A 6,033-nucleotide genomic window follows, 5' to 3' on the forward strand; every position below is an offset into this window, starting at 1 on the left:
GGGTAAGTTTCTCCCTTTTGGAAGGCACTAGAAATAGTTGTCATTTTTGTGTTTTTGAAGACGCTTTGGAAGGAATCTTTATTTATTGTGTAAACTGCAAGATTAAATGGAATAAAATGTATTGGTTACTTATTATCCACATATTTTAATACATTCAATTTTATCTCATTCATAATCACACATATTCTAATAGATTTGATATTTTTATGCGATATGTTTATACATAAATATTTTATATTAAAATTTATATATTTTTTTTAATTTTGGGTCAAACTTGTAATATAAGATTGTTCTCAATTAAAATTAGCCTTGGTATACAAAGATGTTCATTTCACTCAAAATCAATGTTTTGTGTCAATAAATGTAAATATATTCACTTTTAAGCTTAGCTATAATTTATTCATTGAACTAGTATATAACCAAAATTTATGTTTTCACTTTATAGAAACCTAAGCTATAAATTAATTTTCTTGATGATTGATAGATATGACCTAGAAGTGATATTTATACATGACTTAAACACACAAATTGAATGCTTTTATGTATATAATGAAAATGGTTAATTAAAAATTATTCAACTTGGACATAATATAAAATTTAAATTTCAAACATACCAATTATACATTATTAAAATGACTTGCATCAATTTTACGTTGACATAAGAATGTGAACTAATAAGCATAGAGCTAAAGAATATCTAAATAAGGTTTAAGATCTCGTTTGATAGCTAATTTAGACTAAAGGGAGCACCAAATTACTCAAGAACATGTGTTGGGATCAACTACTTCCAACACTCATATAAAGTGGCATAAAATGAATAGTAAAAGTGGTCACAATATGCACTTTTGAGCATTAAATTTTTTCCTAGTTTTAACTTACATTTAAATCCACTAGATTAAAGCATGTGAAAGTAGAGAAGCAAAAGACTGACACAATTGACACTAAACTATTTGAATCCATAATGCAAAGGCAACACATGAACGACACATAAACTTGAAAGTAATTTGTAGTCATATGTCCCCTTAATTTTTCTCATGACCCTTATAGAATGTACATAAATCAAAAGACATAGAGTAGAGAGGATATAGTATAATAAAATGATAAGTAAAATAAAAAGTATAAATAAAGATGCTACCTAGAATTTGGAAAATCATAAATGAAATCAAAATATTAGATATTCATATCTAAAATACTTTACCCATGTATAAGTAGAGGATAACCTTCATAGTTGATGGATAGGACCTACGGTAATGTCCATTTATACTTGAATTACACATGGAAAATGATAAGTAATAACTAATTTAAAATGATTCGGCTTGGGCTCATTATAGAATTTTAATTCTAAACATAAAAAGTAAAATTTGAACCTTATATTCAACTCAATAATAACTAATTTAAAATGATTTAGCTTGGGCTCATTATAAATTTTAATTCTAAACATAAAAGATCAAATTTGAACCTTTATTTTACACAAGAATGCAAAACAATGAAAAAAGAGAGAGTTATTGAGATTGTTTCAATAGGAAATAAGTTCTTTTCTAAAAATCAATCTAGAAATCTAAGCCAAAGAGTTAACAAATTAGTGAATCCCTTGCAATGTTTGATATATAAAAATTTATATGAATGAGATAACATGGCGAAAGTAGGAATAAGTACTGTGAGAGTGAGAATGAGTATTGTGAGATAAAGTATAGGAACGACAAGTGAAATCCTAGAGGAGGATGAAGATGGTGAAGGGGATGTGATCAATAGATACTTTGTTGTTGGTGGTGGTTGTGGTGGGTCTGTAGCATTGGTTTCATCCATTGGCATTGGCTTCAATGTATCTATTTTAAATAGAAGAGACTATTAGACAGTTTAAATGACCGGAAGACAACTGAAAGGGGGGGGGGGTGAATCAGTTGTCATAGATTACCGGAACTATTAGCAAATTAAAACTTTAATACTAGAACCCAAAACATAAGTACCAGAATAACAATTAAACCAATTAAGCATAAAAAATAATCACATAATAAAAACCATCCACATGACACCAAGATTTATACATGGAAAACCCGGTAAAGGGAAAACCACATTGGGAAGCCTACCCACAGTAAGATAATACTTCTACAGTAAGTATGTGAATTACAATTGAGGGGCCTGCACTTGCAGAAAGGCCAACAACCTAGAGCGCACTGATCATCACAAAAGGAGCCTCACTGACTACATAGAAATCCAAACTACAATCTAGAGAAGTGTTGAACTGCAAAAGATAGCATCCCCTATGCTCGAGTATAGTTTTGGTTAAGCTCAATAAATGAGGATTGAATCCTCTTACATACACCCAATTCAATCTCCAATGATTGACCAAATCCTTTGCCTGAATGATATTACATTATTCGTACATTGCATTCCTTGACCATGACCTCTAACATAACCATGATAATCTACAATGAGATCTTACATCTATACATACAAACCCTTGACCATAAACAATTAGGTCAGCCACTAGATAATAAACCAATTAGACAATTACAAACCATGTCGGCCTTAGACTAAACAAATAATATCCAACACATAAGACATCCTTGAAATATATCGTGAGGTCCAATCCACACGTTACATTAAAGTCGATCCATAACCTAGATTAACCGAGATCCGGTATAGGTCCACATGCTACAAGAATGATCTCCATCCACCAAGTCTCAAACATGATCACCAACAGCATCCTGAAACTCCACCAGAAACTGCAACAACACTACTTATGCAATTCATCAAAGATCTTCATCAAAAGCTCTGTCGATGAAACCCTTGTCAGAACCAAAAACTAAGCTTCTAAGCAAGCATGATAGCATTCGATCATCAGACCAAAATCAGTTGACTGAATATGAGCATGAGTATCATGAACAAGCCAATTCCATCACCAAATCATATCAGAGCCTACCAGATCATGTTGGATCCAAAACAACTAGAAATCACTCAACCTATCGGGACCAAAAGGGTGTCGGTAAAGCATCCAAACAACTAGTGCTAGCATCAATGACAAAACATCAATGCAATAAATAATCAATTCCACCAAATGGCCAACAATCTCTCCCTTTGACATTGATGGCAACACTGGATGTGAAAAACATCTAAGTATCAAGAAATGCCAAACAAATCTCCCCCAATGGAAGACATCCAACAATCTCCCACATACAGCTCTGAATGTCAATATATCTTCCCTTTACTTTTCTTATTCATATCTCTCGCCCTTTGACTTTTTCTTTTTCTTTCTTTGTATTTTTCACATCAATATCTCTCCCTCTTTGACATCAATGCTAGAAATCTGACAAAAATATAAAAGAAAAAACATAAACCACTAAATCACAAAGCTAACTACTCCCCCTAAGTAGTGGCATCCTACATCAGTGTCAGAATGAATGGTATCTCTGATAATGCATGTCAGACTAATGCCAAACCACATCAATCAAGTCTCCATCAGAGGGGCAGAAACTCCCAATCTATCTCTCAGGTACTTAAATGATTCTTTGGGAAAAGGTTTAGTGAAAATATCTTAAATCTTCTCTGTACTATTCACATAAACCAGTCTAACTTCATTTGCTTCCAACTTTTCCTTCAAAAGGTTATATTTGATAGATATGTGGTTTGTTTTAGAATGAAATACCAGATTCTTTGATATATTAATAGCAATAGAGTTATCACAGTGAATAACTAATAGTGCATCACAATTCACCTTTATATCCTTCAACATTTTCTTCATCCATAAAAATTGTGTAGAATTAGTAACAGCAACAACATACTCAGCTTTAGTAGTAGATAAATAAGTACATGACTATTTCTTGTTGATCCATGAAACCAACTTCTTTCCAAGAAAGAAAGCTCCATCAACAGTGCTTTTCTGGTCATCAATATCTCTAGCCCAATCAGCATCTGTATATGCATATAGAGTAAAGTTATCATCCTTAGGGTACCACAAACCATATTCTAATGTACCTTGCAAGTATCTAAAAATCCTTTCATCACAATCTCGTGATTTTCTCTAGGATCATTCTGAAATCTTGAAACAATACAAACAACATTCATAATATCAAGCCTAGTCTGAGTCAAATAAAGAAGACCTCCAATCATAGATTTGTATCTTGTAGGATTTATTGGTACAAAAACATCTTTTCTTGTCAATTTCTCACTTGTAAACATAGGAGTACTTACCGGTTTAGAATCTCCCATGCCAAATTTCTTCAACAATTCCTTAGCATATTTAGTTTGACAGATGAAAATACCTTTGTTAGTCTGAGTAATCTGCAAACCTAAGAAAAATTTCATCTCACCAATCATAGATATCTCAAATTATTTCTCCATATTCTTAGAAAATTCTATGCATAACTTATCTTTACCTACAAAAATAATGTCATCAACAAATACTTCAATAATCAGTATATCATCATCAATGATTTTATAATATAAATTACTTTTAGCACTACCCTTAGTAAAACCAAGCTTCAAAAGATATTTATCCAGCCTTACATATCAAGCTCTAGGTGCTTGTTTCAATCCATATAAAGCTTTCCTTAACCTGCAAACCATATTTGTATCATTTGATAGTGAAAAACCATTAGGTTGCTCAATATAAACTTCCTCATCTAGATCCCCATTCAAAAATGCACATTTAACATCCACCTGATAAACCTTGTAGTTTTTATAAGCAGCATAGGCAAGAAATAATCTTACAGCTTCAATCCTAGCTATAGGTGCAAAAGTATCTCCATAATCAATTCCTTCCTTTTGAGAATATCCTTTACAAACCAATCTGGCCTTATTCCTTATAACTTGACCATCCTCATTCAAGTTATTCCTAAAAACCCATTTTGTTCAAATAACATTTTTATTTTTAGGTTGGGGAACCAAGGTCCATGTGTTATTTTTCTCAATCTGATCTAATTCTTCTTCCATAGCTTTCAACCAATATTCATCTTTACTTGCCTCAATTACTGATATCGGTTCAACTTGTGAAATTAACATACCTCATTAGTTGTCATTTTTCTTCTTTTTATCACTCCATTTCTCTTATCCCCAATGATCTAATCTTCTGAATGATTCAATCTCACATACCTAGGAGTCTTCTAAGTTTTTGTTCCTCTTCTTTGTTCTTTAGTCACTATAGAATTCTCTGATACTATCGGAGTAACTAGTTCAACACTCTGTTCTAGTAAAGGTGCTACCAGTTTAGATATAATCATTTCCACTGTCAGTTCCTTCTCATAAAATCTTATTTGACTTCTATTCAGCTCGTCTACTTTGACATCAACACTCTCCATAATTCTCTGGAATATCTTGTTATAACATCTATATGATTTTCTTTCATTAGAATAACCAAGAAATATGCCTTCATCACATCTAGGATCAAATTTCTCAATGATATCATCTCTCCTGATATAATATTTACTACCAAAAATTTTGAAATACTTAACTATAGGTGTATTGCCAAACCATAATTCATAAGGTGTCTTACCGGTTTCTTCTTTGATATGTACTCTGTTGAATGTATAAACCACTATGCTCACTGCTTCTCTCTAGTAGATATGAGGTAGATTAGCTTCCATCATCATTGTTCTAGCAGCATACAAGATAGTTTTGTTCTTCCTTTCCACAACTCCATTTTGCTGAGGTGTCTAGGGAGCAGAAAATTGTCTTCTTATACCATGCTTCTCACAAAAGTTGTTAAACTCACCGGATGTGAAATCTCCACCATGATCTAATCTCAAACATTTAATCTTCAATCCTATCTCAGTTTCCACTTTAGCCTTAAAGATTTTAAATATTTCAAATGCTTTAGATTTTTCCTTTAGATAAGTAACCTACATCATTCTAGAATAATCATCAATGATTAGCATGAAATATCTATCACCTTGAAAACTTTTAACTCTAGCACATCCACACAAATCAATATGAATAAGATCAAGAACATCATTTGATTTATCTTGTATGCTCCTAAAAGAGGTTCTGACCTATTTACCCATTTGACATTCTTTACATATCAGATTATAGGGCTTC

This window comes from Cryptomeria japonica, chromosome 10 (assembly GCF_030272615.1).
Source record: "Cryptomeria japonica chromosome 10, Sugi_1.0, whole genome shotgun sequence".
Classification (NCBI taxonomy): Eukaryota; Viridiplantae; Streptophyta; class Pinopsida; order Cupressales; family Cupressaceae; genus Cryptomeria; species Cryptomeria japonica.